The sequence below is a fragment of the Lithobates pipiens genome, unplaced genomic scaffold, assembly GCF_037356315.1.
Source record: "Lithobates pipiens isolate NorthernLeopardFrog02 unplaced genomic scaffold, aLitPip1_a1.2 Scaffold_27, whole genome shotgun sequence".
NCBI classification, from domain to species: Eukaryota; Metazoa; Chordata; class Amphibia; order Anura; family Ranidae; genus Lithobates; species Lithobates pipiens.
This window is the reverse complement of record NW_027507788.1, coordinates 195,672,140-195,692,760: the sequence shown is the minus strand read 5'-3', so window position 1 is coordinate 195,692,760 and position 20,621 is coordinate 195,672,140. Positions and strand designations below refer to the sequence as shown.

Here is a 20,621-nt window from a genome sequence, read left to right as displayed (position 1 = left end):
CATTTTTTAATTAGACGATAGAAAAAAAATATCAGTTGTTTTATCATTTGTTAGTATGTTTTTCAGCGTATTCATCTACTTTTATTTAACATTTATTCATAAAAAAAAAAAGTATACATTTTTTGTAAGGGTTTAAAGTGGTTGTAAACCCTTACAACCAACTTTGACCTACAGGTAAACCGTTACGGTTTAACCTTTTTTATTTATATATATATATATATATATATATATATATATATATATATATATATATATATATATATTTATTTATTTATTTATTTTTAGGTTAGTTGTGAAGTGATATTAAAGTCTTTAAAAAAACAAAAACAAACATGTTATGCCTTGTACACACGGTCGGACATTCCGACCACAAAATCCGTCGGATTTTTTTCCGACGGATTTTGTCCGAAACTGGTGTTGCATACACAGTCGGACAAAGTTGTCGGAAAATCCGATCGTTCAGAACGTGGTGACGTTCGTTACGTACAACGGGACTACGTTCAGGCTAGTAACCAATAGCTTTTGTCTCATAATTTGATCTGAGCATGCGTGGCACTTTGTCCGTCGGAATTCTCTACAAACGATCGGAAAAAGTCAGATCGGATTTTTAGATCCCGCTCTCAAATTTTTTCCATCGGAATTTCTGACAGAAAAAGTCCGATAGAGCCCACACACGATCGGATTTTCCGTCAATATAATCCGATCGGACCTTTTCCGTCTGAATTTCTGACCATGTGTACAGGGCACAATACTTACCTGCTCTGTTTTGCACAGAGCAGCCTGGCTCCTCCTCTTCTCTGATCCGCCACTGGCGCTCCTGGCTCCTCCCTTCTGTCAAGTGCCCCCGGAGCAAGCAACTTGCAATGGGGTTACCCAAGTGGGCATGCTCCTGACCCGTGGCTCTGCATGTCAATTCATACACACAGAGCCGGGGCTCTGCCCTGCCACCATTCACTCCTGATCGGCTTAGTGGCTGTGATTGACAGCAGCGGGAACCAATGGCTGCTGTCTTAGCCAATGAGGAGGCAAAGTCCCTGGAGAGCCGAGGCACTCATGCACATAGCTGGATTGAGAGGGGGCTCAGGTAAGTTTTTAATAAGGGCTGGGAGGGGGTCTACTGCACAACCTTCTTTAAAATGATTGTAAAGTCTTTTTTTTTTTTTTAAATAATAAACATGTTATACAAACCTGCTCTCCTCTCGGGTCCCTCTTTGGTGCTTCTGGCCCCTCCCGCCTGTTGAGTGCCCCCACAGCAAGCAGCTTGGGTGAAAGCTATTAGGTTCAGGTCGGGTCAACCTGCAATGAAACAGAAAAATTATATACCTGTACTCAAATCTCAATAACTTGTACATGTATATAATTTATTAGCTGCAATACATTTTATGCATATACAAGCTATTAGGATTTGAGCACAGGTACAGGCATACCCCACTTTTAAGTACACAATGGGGTTTATTTACTAAAGCTGGAAAGTGCAAAATTAGGCTCACTTCTGCATAGAAACCAATGAGTTTCCAGGTTTTATTACCAAAGCTTAATGGAACAAGCTGGGGTTAGAGGCTCATTGGTTTCTATGCAGAAGTGAGCCTGATTTTGCACTTTCCAGCTTTAGCAAATAAACCCCATTGTGTACTTAAAAGTGGGGTATGCCTGTATATCTTATTTCCCTTGTATACGCATACCTCCCAACATTTTGAGATGTGAATGAGGGACATCTACTAACAAATGTATGTAGGCATAGGACACGTCCCACGCCACACCCTTCTAAAGGAGAATTAACCACAAAAAAAAGGTTAATTAAATCCACAAGGAGTTTTTTTTTTTTTTTTACCACTACTATTCCTTAATATTGGCTTGTAAAATGTACAAATGCAGCCATTATAAATGGGATGAAAGGTTTAGCACTGGGAAATAGACATGTGCATTCGTTTTTGTCTAAATGCATTTTCGTCCAAATTTCAGGTATTTTCGTTTTCGTTTTGACAAACGATAACGAAAGTGCAGAATCCGAAAAACGAAAGATCCGACATAAATAAATGCTTTATTTACGTTTTCGTTGTTACAACAGTTTGATAGGAGATTCGATGTGACTCTGACAATAACAATCTGTGTCTATTGAACCTGTGGTCGAATGTGCCTAACCTTACCTCTATTAGTCCAAGATTATATAGAGAAAATATTCGACAGAGAAAGATTTGACAGAGAGAAAAGAATCTAAAGTGCTAATTTTAAAGGCTAATTTGCAAGTTACTGTCCTAAAAAGTGTTTGGGGACCTGGGTCCTGCCCCAGGGGACATGTATCAATGCAAAAAAAAAGTTTTAAAAACGCAGTTTTTTCGGGAGCAGTGATTTTAATAATGATTAATGTACAATAAAAGTGTAATATTCCTTTAAATTTCGTACCTGGGGGGTGTCTATAGTATGCTGGGAAAGGGGCGCATTTTTCCCGTGCTTAGAAGTGTCCCTGCACAAATTTCATTTCTGCAAGAAAAAAAGTCCTTTAAAATCACTCGTGGCTATAATGAATTGTCGGCTCCCGTAATACAGAGAACACTCATTGAAAGTCATTGATAAAAAAATAAAAAATAAAATAAAAAGCGTGAGGGTTCCCCCAAATTCAATTACCAGGCCCTTCAGGGCTGGTATGGATATTAAGGGGAACCCTGCGTCAAATTAAAAAAAAAATTGACGTGGGGTTCCCCCTAAATATCCATACCAGACCCTTTATCCGAACACGCAACCTGGCAGGCCGCAGGAAAAGAGGGGGGACGAGAGAGCGTCCCCCCCTCCTGAACCGTGCCACATGCCCTCAACATTGGGAGGATGCTTTGGGGGTCTGTGACCCCTCAAAGCACCTTGTCCCCATGTTGATGGGGACAAGGGCCTCATCCCCACAACCCTGTCCGGTGGTTGTGGGGGTCTGCGGGCAGGGGGTTTATCAGAATTTGGAAGCCCCCTTTAACAAGGGGACCCCCAGATCCCATCCCCCCCTGTTTGAAATGGTAAGGGGGTACAAAAGTACCCCTACCATTTCACAAAGAAAGTGTAAAAAATAGTTAAATAAGACAAACACACTTTTGAAAAAGTCCTTTATTAAAAATAAAAAAAAGATTCCAGCGGTGGTAATCCACTCTTGCTATCCAGCGACGGATGATCATCTCTCCAGCACTGGCTGATCTGATCCAGCGCATCAAATCCATCCATCTTCTGTCTCCACGGAGGAGACACTGCGGGTTCCCGGCAGCCTGACGTTCCATATATATGTGGAGGGCGGGACCACCTGGCACCTGGCACCTGACCCCCTCTGACGCGATGGGGAAGCCGGGCTTCCCCAATGACGTATAGGTGACCCCGCCTCCCCTCTGATGTAACGCAGGTTTCCGTTACATCAGAGGGGGCAGGGTTTCCCCTTGAGTGATTTTAAAGGACTTTTTTTCCTGCAGAAATGACACTTTGTGCAGGGACAGTTCTAAGCACGGGAAACATGTGCCCCTTCACAGGCATACTATAGACACCCCCCAGGTACGAAATTTAAAGGAATATTACACTTTTATTGTTTCACTTTAATCATTATTAAAATCACTGCTCCCGAAAAAATGGCAGTTTTTAAAACCTTTTTTTGCATTGATACATGTTCCCTGGGACAGGACCCGGGTCCCCAAACACTTTTTAGGACAGTAAGTTTCATATTAGCCTTTAAAATTAGCACTTTAGATTTTGAACGTTGGAGTCCCATAGACTTTAATAGGGTTCTAAAGTTCACACAAAGTATGCTATATACTAGCTCCGTCGAATCTTCTTTATACATTCGACAGACACCATAAGCCTTCAAAGACAGATTCGACCGTAATTCATGTGGATTTTCAGACGAATGCAATTTTTGAACGAAAAACAAAATAAATAAAAACGAATTTTGATAGTAACTAAATACATTTATTTTTCGTACGAAAACGAAATTCCGAAACAAAATATTTTACTCTGCACATGTCTACTGGGAAACACTTTTTGAAAGATAAAAAGTGCATTTTATATACAACTATATACAGCAGACCAAAATGAGGGACAATTGAGGAGAAATGAGGGACAGAGGGACATTGCTCCAAATCAGGGACAGTCCCTCGGAATCAGGGACAGTTGGGAGCTATGGTATACATGCAACAGGGAATGCCTCTGCCATTTATGATTACTGGTCTACTGTGACAGCTTCCTGGTGGGATATCTCAGGCAGGTTTGGACTAGTATTTGAACGTGCCTGAGCTCATCCCTACTGGTAGGTGTGTTAAACCACCAACATCTATACATTACCCAAATATAACTCCTGGGTGATGTAAACCTTTAAAGCAAATCTATGCTGTATCCATGTAGGTCAGTGGTCACCAAACTGTGGCCTTTTGCTTGCCTTTATCTGGCCCTCGGGGCACTATTCCTCTCATTGACACCACAATGGGGCATTTTTGCTTCCACGGACACCAGTGATGGGGCATAATTCCTCACACTGATATAAACATTTAGGCAATATTCCTCCTATTGACTACAGGACCTGTGTAATGTTTTTTACCCCCACTGACTCTGGGGCATTTTCTACTACTCTGGCCCTCTTAGGCTCGGTTCACACAGGGGCGACTTGTCCAGGCGACTTCGCCGCCTGACAAGTCGCGCCCCATTCTGTACTATGGAACCGTTCTAATAGGAGCGACTCAAGCCGCTCCGACTTAGAAAAAAGGTTCCTGTACTACTTTGGGGCGACTTCAGGCGACTTGCATTGACTTCTATACAGAAGTCGTTTTGCAAGTCACCGCTGATCGTATGCAGGTCGCGGCGCTGCAAGTCATCCTGCCCCTGTGTGAACCGAGCCTAAAAGTCTGAAGGACCTTTGTTTGGAAAGTTTGGAGACCCTTGATATAGGTCAATACAGCTATGGTTGCTTCATCCAAACGTCCCCCTCCCCTTTGTCAGCAGCACCTACTCACCTTTCCTTTGCTCCCTTGCCACTCTGCTCAGCTATTGAAAAGGAAGAAAACCCGCTGTACTTCCGGGTATGGAGGAGCATATAACTCACTACATTTTACACCAGCGGGGCTATCAAATAACACTGTGTGAGCTACAACCTTTGCTTGCCAAACATGGCATCTCCTGCTTCTGCCAGCTAAGCGGAAGAGTGGGTGATAAAGGAAATGTGAGTATGTGCTGCTGGGGAGGGGGGGATAAAAGCGAAACCTGTTGCTTTGAACTAAATAAACAATCACAAATATAATTTAAACCCTGTTGACCATTAACTGACGTTCAACTACAATCGTCATTTCCGGTTGGCAGTGCAGCCCACTGAAAGTGACAGCAGGGATAATTAATACTGTATAGCTGCCCTTGCAGCTTAGAGGGAGCGTTGTGGGGGCGGTGAGTGGGGTGCTTGGACAGTAAAATTGCAGCTCAACCGCTTTCTTTTTCGTGACCCCCCCCCCCCAACTGCAAGTTTCTCTCCAAGAATAGTCATGAATGAATGCCCAATGCCAAACAGGCTTGCTTATATGCTTATATAGCGTTGCTTGAAATTTAACATTAAAACCTTATTATGCATAATCTGGCGTCCAGATCTTTAATGTTTCGTCACCTATATTTGATTTCCCTCCCTCCCCCATTATCTAGATATTTAATTTAAGCCGCAAACCCCCATCGCCAAGGAAACTGCACACTGTGAAAAGAAGCAAAACATACAGGGAAATTACATGGCTTTTTTGAACCGGTGCCATAATTATGGGACTAGTGAAACAAAGGTGTGTCCCAGTGAGCCTCAGTCACCTGTTATCTTAAACCATTCTGTCTGTTGAGGGATTTGATCAGCTGCTTAACCCCTTCCCCCTACACTCCCTAGAGACATATAGCTGGGTGGGATAGGTCTATTTGTGCGTCTAGCCACTTGCTTTAACCCCTACAATGCTGGGTGGCTTTGTTCTGTATTCACTGAATTGAGTGATGGGGTTTTGTAACTTAAAGAGAAAAAAAACCACACACTTGGCAGTAGTGATGAGCTCCGGCGTGTTCACATGAAACACGTGCAGAGCCCGCCAGGAAGTCGGCGCAGCGCTGCGCTAATCACAGGCAGTGAGACATTAGCCCCGATGCGCGGCTGCAGAGATCGGGCAATGTCTCACTGCCTGTGACTTCTCACTGCGTCGCACCTCTCACTGCGTCGACTTCCTGGCGGGCTCTGCACGTGTTCCATGCGAACACGCCTGAGCTCATCCCTACATGGCAGGACAAAAATCACCCCCCCCCCCCCCCCTTGTTGTGCTTGGCCAGCCAAAGCAACCCCATTCTCTTAAATAGGGCCACATCGTAATGACCCTGCAGAGGCGCACATGCGATATATGCTATATTATGTTATATTTAACTTTGCACTGCAGCCTGTATCTTCTTTCATCTGACAGTTCGGTCATTTGCAGGGTTCTGTGTGATTTCAGATGTGTAAGGTACAATAAATTTCTTTTCTATTTTGCTTTCATTACATTTTTACAGATTTTTCAGTATAAAGGTTTTTTAGCTCTCACTCCCTTACATTTGGGTATGGCATGGTGACAAAGATCACTTTGGAGAATCCTGTTCCTTCACTAGTAGGGATGAGCTCGGTGTTCGATTTGAACGCATGTTCGACTCGAACATCGGCCGTTCATCTGTTTGGCGAATTCAGAACTTTGTGGACCGTTCTCACCAAATTCGTGTGACACAAACGGTCCACAATGCACTACGCCAGCTCAGTGCATTTCTGGCTCATGATTGGCTAAGCATGCACTGTGACCCCGCATGCTTGGCCAATCACAGCGCTGGCTGCGAGGAGAGACATAATTGGCCACAGGCAGGATGCCTGTGTCCAATTATAGCTCAGGGGGTTTAGTACACGCCCCACACTATATAAGGCCGCCAGCGCGGCGGCCTTGTGTAGTGTGTTGGCGTGCAGGGAAAGAGCTAGATAGGCAGGGACAGTGTTCTTTTCTCAGCCATCTGCAGTTAGTGGGTGTTGTGTGCCTCCAGTGCAGTATACACCTGTATCTACCCTTTATTGCTGTTGCTCTCTAATACAGCCATCTGCAGAAGTTAGTGGGAGTTGTGCGCCTCCAGCACAGTATACACCTGTATCTACCCTGTATTGCTGGTGTTCTCTAATACAGGCATCTGCAGGACTTAGTGGGTGTTGTGTGCCTCCAGCACAGTGCAGTATACACCTGTATCTACCCTTTATTGCTGGTGTTCTTTAATACAGGCATCTGCAGGAGTTAAAGTGGGTGTTGTGTGCCTCCAGCACAGTATACACCTGAAGATACCCCTTATTGCTGGTGTTGTCTGTTGCATAGCTTGCATATTAGCCTTTAAAATGAGTACTTTTGATTTTGAACGTTTGAGTCCCGTAGACTTTAATAGGGTTCTAAAGTTTGTACGAATTTTAGGTCCGTTCAAAGGTTCTGGTACGAACCAAACCAGGGGATGTTCGGCTCATCCCTATTCACTAGATGATGCCCCCTGCACCCATTTACCCCTTTCACATTGGCGGTCCAATTAGATGCTTTTTCCGGTAGATCTGGGCAGAAGCTCAATGGTAGTCTTTAGCAAGCAGATGTGTGTCCTTTTACATCCACTTACCTATGAGTTCGCCTAGGTCCAAAAAAAAAAAAAAAAAAGGAAAAGGTGAGCATCCTTTTCTATTTTTTTTTTTAAGCTAAACGTGACAGTTTGGGGGTATTTGGACGTAAACGCATGTACGTGCGATGTAACATGGGTCCATAAACTCCAGGAGGGTAAAACTGAACTGACACCAATGTCACAGGTAATGATTCAGCAGGTAATCTGTTCCCCCGTTTATCAGAATGGACATGGACTGTGGCCTATGCGGAATTTACTCACAAGTGTCCTGAAGGGCCAGAGGAGGGAACAGTTACTAGCATTTGCACTTTTTTTGAGGCTTGTTGCTGCCTTCTTGAACCTTGCCACCCTAGGCACTGGTCTGTGATTATGGTAATGGCTGTGATTATGGTAATGGAAAAGTTTAAGCCCTGGTTCTCACCAGTGCTGCATTTCTTTGCTGCATGCACCATGCATGTTCATAATGGAATGTTTTTTTGCACATTTTCCACATGGCAAAATGCTAGCCACGTGCTTTTGGGGGGGGGGGGGGGGTTGCGGTATCCTGCTCTTCTACTGCCACAGTTCTTCTCTATCAAGTACTGTTAAGAAGAGGGATTTGGGGGTGGGAACAGAGCACTGTAATGGGGGAGAGGACGATTTGGGGGAAAAGGGCACACTCCTATACTCTGCACGCTGTAATCAGGGGACATCTGAACCCTGTACTCTGTACGCAGCGCACACCTGCACCTTGCACTTTGTATGCAGCAGCACACACCTGAACCCTGCACTTTGTACGCAGTAGCACACACCGGAACCAGGCACTATGTTTGCAGCAGAACACACCTGAACCCTGCACTATTTTCAGTTTTGGGCACCAGTTCTCAAAAAGGATATCGGGGAGCTGGAGAAAGTGCAGAGAAGGGCAACCAAACTGATAAGAGGCATGGAGGAACTCAGCTATGAGGAAAGATTAGAGAAACTGAATTTATTCTCTCTTGATAAGAGGAGATTAAGGGGGGATTTGATCAACATGTACAAATATATAAGGGGTCCATATAGGGAACTTGGTGTCGAGTTATTCACTTTACAGTCAACATTGAGGACAAGGGGGCACTCTTTACGTCTAGAGGAGAAGAGATTTCATCTCCAAATACGGAAAGGTTTCTTCACAGTAAGAGCTGTGAAAATGTGGAATAGACTCCCTGCAGAGGTGGTTATGGCCAGCTCAGTAGATTGCTTTAAGAAAGGCCTGGATTATTTCCTAAGTGTACGTAATATAACTGGGTACTAAAATTTATAGGTAAAGTTGATCCGGGGAAAATCCGATTGCCTCTCGGGGGATCAGGAAGGAATTTTTTCCCCTGCTTTAGCAAATTGGATCATGCTCTGCTGGGGATTTTTGCCTTCCTCTGGATCAACTGTGGGTATAGAATTGGGTATATGGGCTGGTATATTTATTATATATATAATATTTTTTTTTTTTTTTTTGGTTGAACTGGATGGACTTGTGTCTTTTTTCAACCTGACTAACTATGTAACTATGTAACTATGTATGCAGCAGAACACACCTGAACCCTGCACTATGTACACAGCAGCGCACACCTGAACCCTGGACTTTGTAGGCAGCCACGCATACCTGAACCCTGGACTTTGTACGCAGCAGCGCACACCTGAACCCTGCACTTTATACACAGCAGCACACACCTGAACCCTACACTCTGTGCACAGAAGCGCACAACTGAACCCTACACTTTGTACGCAGCAGCGCATGCCTGAACCCTACACTCTGTACGCAGCAGATTGGTTGTGTCAGCACGGAGTATGGATATTTTTAAAGACTCTTGGATGTGCATCTTAAAGAACAAAACATACAGGGATATGAAAAATATTTATAGACATTGACTCATGTGCACCTACACTGGTTGAACTGGGAAGAGGGATTTGGGGGTGGGAACAGAGCACTGTAATGGGGGAGAGGACGATTTTGGGGAAAAGGGGACACTCCTATACTCTGCACGCTGTAATCAGGGGACACCTGAACCCTGTACTCTGTACGCAGCGCACACCTGCACCTTGCACTTTGTATGCAGCAGCACACACCTGAACCCTGCACTTTGTACGCAGTAGCACACACCGGAACCCTGCACTATGTTTGCAGCAGAACACACCTGAACCCTGCACTATGTACGCAGCAGAACACACCTGAACCCTGCACTATGTACACAGCAGCGCACACCTGATCCCTGGACTTTGTAGGCAGCCACGCATACCTGAACCCTGGACTTTGTAGGCAGCCACGCATACCTGAACCCTACACTCTGTGCACAGAAGCGCACAACTGAACCCTACACTTTGTACGCAGCAGATTGGTTGTGTCAGCACGGAGTATGGATATTTTTAAAGACTCTTGGATGTGCATCTTAAAGAACAAAACATACAAGGATATGAAAAATATTTATAGACATTGACTCATGTGCACCTACACTGGTTGAACTGGGTGGACTATTGTCTTTACTCAACCTTACCTACTATGTAACTATGTAGCAGTGCACACCTGAACCCTGTATACTATGAATGCTAATTGCTGTCTTTGGCATGCATAGCAGAACTTGTTTTTCAACTGTATCCCAGCAGGGTGGCTGATAATTTGGCACGCTGTGTTGTTTTTTTTAATGTACACCAGGCCAATTACTTGTTACGGGTATTGTCAGTTTTTACAGAATGTGTTAATACTGTGTAAATATTGATTGTTTTGTTGTACTTTCTAATAGGAGTTCTGTAATTTTTTAGGTTGTCAGTAAAAAAAATGTGATTTATCAGTAGTTTTTCCATGCAAAAGAAAATGTGCAGGAGGTTGGCAACCCTGAATTACTCCGTCACTGCAAACTGCATGGATGCACAAATCCCCCATGCTAAAGTATAAAATATACCATAGTTACATACACCCTAACCATACACACCATGGCCATACACACCCTGGCCATACACACCTAAATAGTTCTTCCACAACACTATAAAGTGCAGATTGGTGAATCAGCCACTGTGGCTATTGTATTATGACATCCACCCTACTGGCTACCAAGGTGCCTGAGCAGCAATTTGCCCAACAATTTTCCACCCAGCTCCATTGATTTTTACTTCAAAGGTAGTCAGGTGAGAGAAGGGTGATAGGGCTACCCAAAACATTCCCACACTGCCAGCTTTAGTAGTATAGGAAACATCTCTCCAACAAGGAGACAGACTGCAATAAAACACTATTTTGTAATAGAGAGGTAAAGGATTAAAATATCTATAAGACTCTCAGTGTTGTCTGTATCTCCCTTGGGAAGATCTCTCTTTACATCCTATCCCAGTGACCATGAGTCAGGTACAGAGTCAAATTAATTATCCCTAATAAAAATGACTAGAGCAGGAGAACATATGTTAAGAACAAATTACTGGTTTCAAATATACAGTATATGTCATCCCTTATGCAGACGTTGCTCCACACCAACTTATGATCTTTCTCCAGGTTCTCTTACGTATTTCCCATGCAGTATATACATCTCCCATAGAGTAAAGAAAAAAAACTGCAAGCTGACATTTTGGTTCCTGCTTTTTCCATAACGAAAAAACAGGCTTCATAATAAGTTGCATAAAAATGAAATACTGAAATTCCTCTACAGTTATGGGGACTCTTGAATTATACTTGCCATGGGCGTAGCATAAGGGGTTGCAGGGGTTACAATCGCAACCCCGCCGCTAGCTCCATGGGGCCCCAGCAGCCTCCCTGCCATATTATCATATCCTCCACAAAATAAAGCTCTGATCTGCCGTAGGGCCCCACAGCCACGCTCCAGTACTGGGCTTCTACTTTTTCTTAAACAGTCCACACCCCTTTGTTCCCATTGGTTGGGGAGAAGCTGTGAGCCATTTCCTGAATGGAGAGGAGCACGAGGTGAGAACCGCCCAGGATGGGGAAGTGTCTGTGCTGTGTGCTGGTAACATGGAATGGTAACCGTGCTCAGCGAGGCAAGAGGAGGAGAGTGCCGTCCTGTAGCCTCAATGGGACCGATGTCACTGGTAAGGTGTGACACTGCTCAGTGTCTCCTAGTCACCAGCTGAGATACTCTTTACCCCCCCACCTGGGGATGTCTACTTATCCTACTTCCCTCCGGGAAGTGACCTTCCCCCAACACCTGCAAACACTGACAGAGAACCCTTCAGAAATTGCTAAAACAAATCCCTTTAACCACTTGGGATCCGCGCTATTGCAAAATGACGGCAATAGCGCGGACCCACATTTTCGGGACTACGTCTATTGACGTAGTCCCGGTTACGAGCGGCCTGCGCGCCCCCTGAGGGGCGCGCGCGGCGCGCTCTGTGATCGGCGAGTCCGTGAGACTCGCCTGATCACCGATCCGTGTAAGGGGTCGATCCCGACCCCTTATCACGTGATCAGCTGTCAGCCAATGACAGCTGATCATGTGATAAAACGGAGCCGGTAATCGGCTAGTATTCCTCCTCGCGCTGACAGCGCGAGGAGAAAAAAAAAAAGCCGATCGCCGGCGGCCGTGTTCGGGACATCAGTCCCGATCACGGCCAGCAATTTAAAAGGACACCTGCCCCCTGCCAGTGCCCACCTGCCACCCGCAGTGCCATCCTGAAATAAAGTAAGTGCCCCCCTGTCAGTGCCACCCAGCAGTGCCCATAGTGCCCACAGTGCCACCCAGCAGTGCCCACAGTGCCACCCAGCAGTGCCCACAGTGCCACCCACAGTGCCACCCAGCAGTGCCACCCACAGTGCCACCCAAAATCTGCCTCAGGTGCTACACCCCAGTGCCGCCCATCAGTGCCCAGCAGTGCCGCCCATCAGTGCCCAGCAGTGCCGCCCATCAGTGCCCAGCAGTGCCACCTATCAGAGCCACCTATCAGTGCCACCTATCAGTGCCCATCAGTCCCATCTATCTGTGGTACCTATCAGTGCCCATCCGTGCCACCCATCCGTGCCACTTATCCGTGCCACCCATCCGTGCCATCTTATCTGTGCCCATCTTTGCCCATCAGTGCCGCCTTATCTGTGCCCATCGGTGCCGCCTTATCTGTGCCTATTAGTGCCGCCTTAACTATGCCTATCAGTGCCCACCAGTGCAGCCTATCAGTGCCCACCAATGCAGCCCATCAGTGCCCACCAATGCAGCCCATCAGTGCCCACCAATGCAGCCTATCAGTGCCGCCTAATCAGCGCACTTCAATGAAGGAGAAAAATGACCCGTTTGCAAAATTTTATAACAAACTATTAAAACATGATTTTTTTTTTTTTTTTTTGCATCTTTTTTTGTTTGTTTAGCAAAAAATAAAACTCCGAGCTGTAACTAAATACCACCAAAAGAAAGCTCTATTTGTGGGAAAAAAATGATAAAAAATTCATTTGGGTACAGTGTTGTATGGCCGCGCAATTGTCACTCAAAGTGCATCAGCGCTGAAAGCTGAAAATTGGTCTGGGACTGAGGGGGGTTTAAGTGCCCAGTAAGCAAGTGGTTAAAGAGGAGGGCCAGCTTTAAAAAATTTTTTTTTAAAAGTCAGCAGCTGCAAACACTGCAGCTGCTGACTTTTAATAAGCAGACTTACCTATCCAGGGCGCCCGCCATGTCGTCCGCCCGAGGCCAACCCATCCCTTGGCTCTCAGGTCCCGGCGCCACCATTTCAACTAAGGGAAACAGGCAGTGGAGCCTTGCGGCTTCACTGCCCGTTTCCTACTGCGCATGTGTGAGTCGCGCGGTGCTTTGTGAATGGGGCGTGCTGTGTTCTGGGACACACAGTTCCCAGAACACAGCGCGACCCATTACCCAGAAGACGCCGCACGGAGGAGAGAAGACAGAACATCACTGTGGAGGAGGAAGAGGCAGATTAGGACGATATGCCTAGCAACAGGCATTTCTGGTAAGTTGAAAAAAAAAAATTATTTTCTTTTTTTTTTCTAATTTTTAATGTACTTTTGTTTTTCAGGGTGGCCCTCCACTTTAACACCTCCTTGGGGGGGGCCTGCAGGCTCCAGAATTTGTGTCGCACGACTTTGTAATCCCAGAACGATCGGATTTTCCATCAACTTTGTGCGACCATGTGTATGCAAGACAAGTTTGGGTCAAAATCCGTTGGAAAAAATCAGACGGATTTTGACATCGGAAAGTCCGACCATGTGTACAAGGCATTAATGATGTCAGAATTTGTTTGTATAGTACAACTTTTGTTAAAGAGTATCTAAACCCAAGAAATGTAATATATTTATTTATTTCAGTTACTTATATAGCGCCGTCAATTTACTCAGCGCTTTACATATACATTGTACATTCACATCAGTCCCTACCCTCAAGGAGCTTACAATCTAAGGTCCCTAACTCACATTCATACATACTAGGGACAATTTAGACAGGATGCAATTAACCTACTGGCATGTCTTTGGAGTGTGGGAGGAAACCAGAGTATCCGGAGTAAACCCACACAGGCACAGGGAGAGCATGCAAACTCCAGGCAGGTAGTGTCGTGGTTGGTATTCGAACGAGCGACCCTTTTTACTGCTAGGCGAAAGTGCTACCCACTACACGACTGTGCCGCCCATGTTTTGCCACATATCAGTCTCCACACTTGGTGGCTGCATTCGATTTCTTCTGTGAGTACAGAAAATAATTGGTCTTGCCAGAATGCTGTGCCCTTGTTACTTCCTCTGAGCTGACCTGGAAGCAGAGCACAATGTTACCTTAGATGCATAACCACTAATCTCATCACTACTCGTATTATAGAGATATCCAACCTGGGCATAATAGATCCAGTGGAAGAGCGAGTGTATCCACAAAGATATAGAAAGTCTATTACAGGATTACCAGGTGGGGAAAAAAAAACGCAAAAAAAAAAAAAACAAATGCAGCCACCTCATCTAAAAACTGGTAGGGTGCAATATATTAAAGTGTTTGTGACCCTAAAAAAAAATTAAATAATGGATCCTTTTAGTTTAAAGGATTTTATACAGCACAGTGCTTGTTCTGTGTCATTTTGCCCTCTGTAACACCTGAAAAACCTGGCTGATCCCCACCTGTAAACTGACCACGATATATTCATGGCTGTTGAGCCCTGACACCATGGTCAGTTTACGTGCCTCCGACATCTGCTGTGTCTCCTGTCCTCCTCCATCTTCTCCCCCCCTCCTCTCCCTGCCTGTCAGCTCTGTGTTCGTGCCCGGCCCCCTCAACCTCCTGCTGAAATTACTGTTCATTTTTCAAACTATCCTCTCTGTTTATTAAGTAATCTGCCCCAGTGTCTGTGCCTTATAAAAAAAATGCAGCTATATACCTGTTATTTTTCACTCCTTGGCTCCTCCCGCTGCAGCTGTCATGCCGAGAGAGGTGGCGGGTAACGTGAGCGCCACGCGGCGCTCTGAAAACAGGTATATATAGCTGCCTTTTTTTAATAAGGAACAGACACTGGGGCAGATTACATTAATAAACAGAAAGGATAGTGTAAATTTTACATAGTAGGTTAACAACCACTTTAAATGTTTGTTTTTGAGTTTGGTCAGTTTTAAAGAAACAACTATTTTCAAGTAAGGGTCATTGTGTTGCTGTAGGGCTGGTTACATACAGATATGTTATTTGCTCAGTTTAGAGAATGAAAAGCTCAGTGGCTAAGTGGTAAGCACTTCTGCCTAGTATCGCTAGGGTTTGTCGGTTCGAATCTCAACCATGTCACTACCTGCTTGGACTATGTGTGTTCTACCTGCATGGGTTTTCTCCCATACTTTAAAGACATGCTGGTAAATTAATTGGATCCTGGCTAAATTGGCCCTAGCCTATGATTGTGAATTAGGGACCTTAGACTGTAAGCTCCTTGAAGGCAGGGAGTGATGTGAATATACAAAATATATGTAAAGCGCTGCCTAAATTGACAATGCAATATAATTACCTGAAATAAATAAATGAATATCATATCTGAAAAGTACTTGACAGCTAGAAGTAACAGTTGAGTTCTCTGCTCCAGATAATGTCACAGCATCCACCTTATGCCGCGTACACATGACCAGACTGGACAAACCGCCGGACTTTGAAGCAGGGGTCCGCCAGACTTTTCAAACGAGCGGACCTGCCCACACACAACCGGACTTTTCCGGCGGACTAGGTCCGCCAAACTTTTGGCAGGAGTCCGCCCACACACGGAGGAAAGTCTGTTAATTTTGAACGCGGCTCCAGGTAGACGGGACTAGCGAGGGAGGTCAACGTCGCCGCCTTTGGCGGCGAGATTGACACGTCGCTGGCCCCGTCACATGGTATGGACTTAAAGGGGAAGCCCTACGCCAAAAAAACGGCGTGGGGGTTCCCCCCCAGAGTCCATATCAGACCCTTATCAGAGCAAGCAGCCCAGCGGGTCAGGAAAGGGGGTAGGGATGAGCGAGCGCCCCCTCCTGAGCCGTACCAGGCTGCGTGCCCTCAACATGGGGGGTGCTTTGGGGAAGGGGGGGCCGCGCGGCTGCGTGCTCGGATAAGGGTCTGATATGGACTCTGGGGGGACCCTCACGCCATTTTTTCGGCGTAGGGTTTCCCCTTTAAGTCCATACCAGGTGACGGGGCCGGCGGCGACATTGACCTCCTTCGCTAGTCCCGTCTACCTGGGGCCGCGTTCAAAATGAATGGACTTTCCTCCGTGTGCGGGAAAGTCCGTTCATTTCAAAAGTTCATTTTCGGACGGCTGGTCCGGCTGGCTTTTTGAGTCAAAACTACTTTCTAAGTCCGCCAGACTTTTGGGAAAAAAATCTCCGCCGGAGCTCACACACGGGTGGATTGTCTGCCGGATAGTTTGATCGTGTGTACGTGGCATAAGCCTAATGGAACAGAAAGAAGAATTGCACTAAAAGGCAGTTGGACAATAGTGATGATTTTTGGAAGTTCTAGACCAGTGGGAGTAAACAATGCCCTGGTATTAGGTGGATGAATAGTGCCCCATTGTTGTTGTCAGTGGGAGGAAGACTGCCCCATCATTGATATCAGTGGGAAGAAGAGTGTCCCATCATTGATATCAGTGGGAGGAAGAGTGCCCCATCATTGATATCAGTGGGAGGAAGAGTGCTCCATCATTGATATCAGTGGGAGGAAGAGTGCCCCATCATTGATATCAGTGGGAGGAAGAGTGCCCCATCATTGATATCAGTGGGAGGAAGAGTGCTCCATCATTGATATCAGTGGGAGGAAGAGTGTCCCATCATTGATATCAGTGGGAGGAAGAGTGCTCCATCATTGATATCAGTGGGAGGAAGAGTGCCCCATCATTGATATCAGTGGGAGGAAGAGTGCCCCATCATTGATATCAGTGGGAAGAAGAGTGCTCCATCATTGATATCAGTGGGAGGAAGAGTGCTCCATCATTGATATCAGTGGGAGGAAGAGTGCCCCATCATTGATATCAGTGGGAGGAAGAGTGCCCCATCATTGATATCAGTGGGAGGAAGAGTGCTCCATCATTGATATCAGTGGGAGGAAGAGTGCCTCATTGTTGATATCATTGGCAGAAATGATTCTGTACTGTTGCTGACAGTGAGGGGAATAATGCCCAAATGGCCAGACAAAAGGAAACAAAGGGCTGCATCGGTCCCTTGGGGGGCAGTTTGGAGACCACTATTCTAGAGAATAGACATAAAGGCATAATGATAAAGCAGGTGAATCAAATACTGTCATGTTAAACATATGTACCTGTAAGTACACTTGCAGTCAATGTCACATTCACTGCTTTAATAAATTAATAATATGCCCTTTAGTGTACTGAGCAAAACATAATACTTAGGCCTTTTTCATACAGGCGTACTTACAGTAAGCATACATCTGTGTGAAAGACCATGTTTGCCCATACGGGATGCAAAGGTGTTCCATGTATCCTTGTGCAGTCGGTCCCATTCATGTCTACTGGGATGAAAGAACTGTATGGACATAGCTGCTACTCCCAATTTGACATTCCTGTTGGTACAGGTGTGTATCCCCCAACTGACGCTGTCTGCATCCAGTGACATGCACCTGCACAATCCTGCACCAACACAGATGTCTACTTGGGAGCAGTGACTGTGTCTGTGCAACTGCTCAATCCCAGCAGACATGGATGGGACAGGCTGCTTGTGAAGATGGGACTGGCTGCTTGTGGATGAATAACATATCTGGGCAGCCTACGTGGGCTGACCCTTTGCACAGATGTACACTTAAAGAGGAAGTAAACCCTGATGAGTTTACTTCCTCTTTCATTCCCTGCAAAGGTAAAGCATAATGGACTACTATGCATCGCCATTATGTGTCACTTACCTAACACAGGAGCCAGCGATGTCACCGCTGTCCCCTGTAGTCCAGCGCATCCATCTTCTCGGTGGGTCTCGCTGCTCCGCCGCTTTCATTTGGCGAAGCCGCGATGACGTCACTCCCACGCATGCGCACGGGAGCAGCCACTCGCGGCATATTCGCTGTCTACGGCGCCCGTCTTTCGGCAAATATCTCCTAAACCGTGTAGGTTTAATAGATATTTCTTGGACCTACAGGTAAGCCTTAATCTAGGCTTACCTGTAGGTCAAAGTGTGTTGTAAGGGTTTACAACCACTTTAAATAGCCCATTTGAATGAGGTCTTAGGACAAGGGTGCTCAACCTGTTAGAAGTGCGAGGGCCACTTAAAACATAGTTCCCAACTGTCACTGATTTCGAAGTCCCTCTGTCCAGGGGCGGACTGACCATTCAGCCACTCGGGCACTGCCCGAGGGCCCCCGGGCCACTAGGGGGCCCCATCAGGGTTGACAGCCTCAGTAAAACCAGGGACAGTATGTAAAAATTTGTGTTTTTTTTTTTTTACATCTGTCTCTGAAATGTCCCTTAGGCCGCGTACACACGGGCGGATTGTCTGCCCAACTAAGTTCGTCAGACAATCCGACAGACAGTCCGTTCAACTTTTGAATGAACGGACTTGACCACACACGATGAACAGACAGTCCACTGAAAACTTGCGCGATGACGTGTACAGCACATACGACGGGACTAGAAAAACGACGTCCAATACACTGCAATGCAACCTTCGGCCATGTAAATCCTTTCTGAGGATGCGCCATACTTAGTCCGTCCAACTTGCCTACACACAAGCGGACTGTCCGCTGAAACCAAGTTTGGACGGACAAAACCAAGTTTGGACGGACAAAATTACAGAAATTCCGAAAGACAAAGTCCGTCAGACTGCCCGCTGAAAAAGTCCGCTGAAGCCCACACACGAGCGGATTGTCCGCTGAAACATGGTCCAGCGGACTTAGGCCGCGTACACACGGGCGGACTGTTCGCCCAACTTAGTCCTCTGAACAGTGTTTCAGTGGACAATCCGCTCGTGTGTGGGCTTCAGCGGACTGTTTCAGCGGACAGTCTGATGAACAAAGTCTTACAGAATTTCCGTAAGACAGTCCGTTCAAACTTGGTTTTGTCCGTCCAAACTTGGTTTCAGCGGACAGTCCGCTCGTGTGTAGGCAAGTTGGACGGACTAAGTATGGCGCATGCTTAGAAAGGGTTTACAGGGCCGAAGGTTGCATTGCAGTGTATAGGACGCCGTTTTTCTAGTCCCGTCGTACGTGCTGTACACGTCATCGCGCACGCTTTCAGCGGACTGTCTGCTCATCGTGTGTGGTCAAGTCCGTTCATGCAAATTTTGAACGGACTGTTTGTCGGATTGTTTGACGAACTTAGTTGGGCGAACAGTCCGCCCGTGTGTACGCGGCCTAAGTTGGGCAGACAATCCGCCCGTGTGTACGCGGCCTTACCGACATCCTTTTGGTCTAAAAATCCGGAGATTATAGCTGCCCCACCTCTCCACTACCTTCTCAGCCAATAGAAACATGTCTGTGTATACTGTGTGATTGTATACTGTGTGTGTGTTTTTATATACTGTGTGGCCCCATAATGTCTGATTGCCTGGGGGCCCCATAATCTCCTATTGCCCGGGAGCCTCATGAGTTGTCAGTCCGCCCCTGCCTCTGTGCCTCTTTCCTCCTCATTTGTCGCTCATTTTGGTCTGATCAATATACAGTTGTATATAAATGCACTATTTATCTATCAAAAAGTGTTTCCCAGTGATAAACCTTTCTAAATTGCTGCATTTGTAAATTTCAAAAGCCAGTATAAAGGAATAGTAGTGTTAAAAATGCATTCGTAGGCTTATCTAATTGTTTTAAACATAATTCACCTTTAAGGGGGTGTGGCAGGGGGCATGTCCTGTGCCTACATCCGTTTGCTAACAGGTGTCCCTCATTCCCATCTCAGAAAGTTGGGAGGTATGCTTAAAAGAGAAGTAAGGGATTTTATTTTTTTCAGTTTCACACTTACCTTGGTAGATGCAACATCTGTCCACCGGCGCCTCTGCACTGAGAACCGAGCCATTGAACACCGCTGATGGCTCGGTTCTCACAGCTCTCCGAACAGAGGGCTGCTTTCTATAAGTCCAATGTTACATCTTGCACTTTTTGAAAGCTCACCAAATCCACAGCATATAAAAGAAGTCTATGGCTCAGTGCAGCTAAACTGCAGGAAAGTCGCAGGAGCACTGGGCAGCACCCGCGGATCAGTGTTAACCCTTTTATAGGTGCTAATATGCCCATTGCAAAAGCCATTAAGCCCAGTGTATGTGATGTTTATTACACTGACATTCTTTTCTTCTTGCAGCTGCTACTGGCATCACTCTCCAGGCTGCTAGAAAGGATTAGAAGTAGGGTGCTCTTGGTATCACTCTGCCTGGGACAGAAGGCAGCGCTTCCAAGGAAGTCTCAGCTTTTATGGCTCCTGCTCCTTCCACTGCCGGCGCACTGCACTCCGATGAGATGGCGGGTCAGCAAGTCCAGATATCGATCAACAGGTTGCCCACCGCGGGCATGCACTTCCATGATTTGAGGTTGCAGGCCACATCAAAAAGCTCTGCTGGCCATGGGTTGAGCGCCCCTATCTTAGGATATACCAAAAATAAATGCACTCTCTTTAAAGTG

At 46.0% G+C, this 20,621-nt stretch overlaps 1 long non-coding RNA gene across 2 annotated transcripts in view; it reads right to left on the bottom strand.

Moving 5' to 3' along the window:
• Positions 1–549: 549 nt before the first annotated feature.
• Positions 550–20,621, bottom strand: part of LOC143934457 (uncharacterized) — a 357,257-nt gene continuing 337,185 nt past the window's right edge. For both annotated transcript variants that reach the window (XR_013263269.1, XR_013263271.1), the window contains one exon: positions 550–1,296. This is a non-coding gene — a long non-coding RNA (uncharacterized LOC143934457). The remainder of the gene's footprint in view (positions 1,297–20,621) is intronic.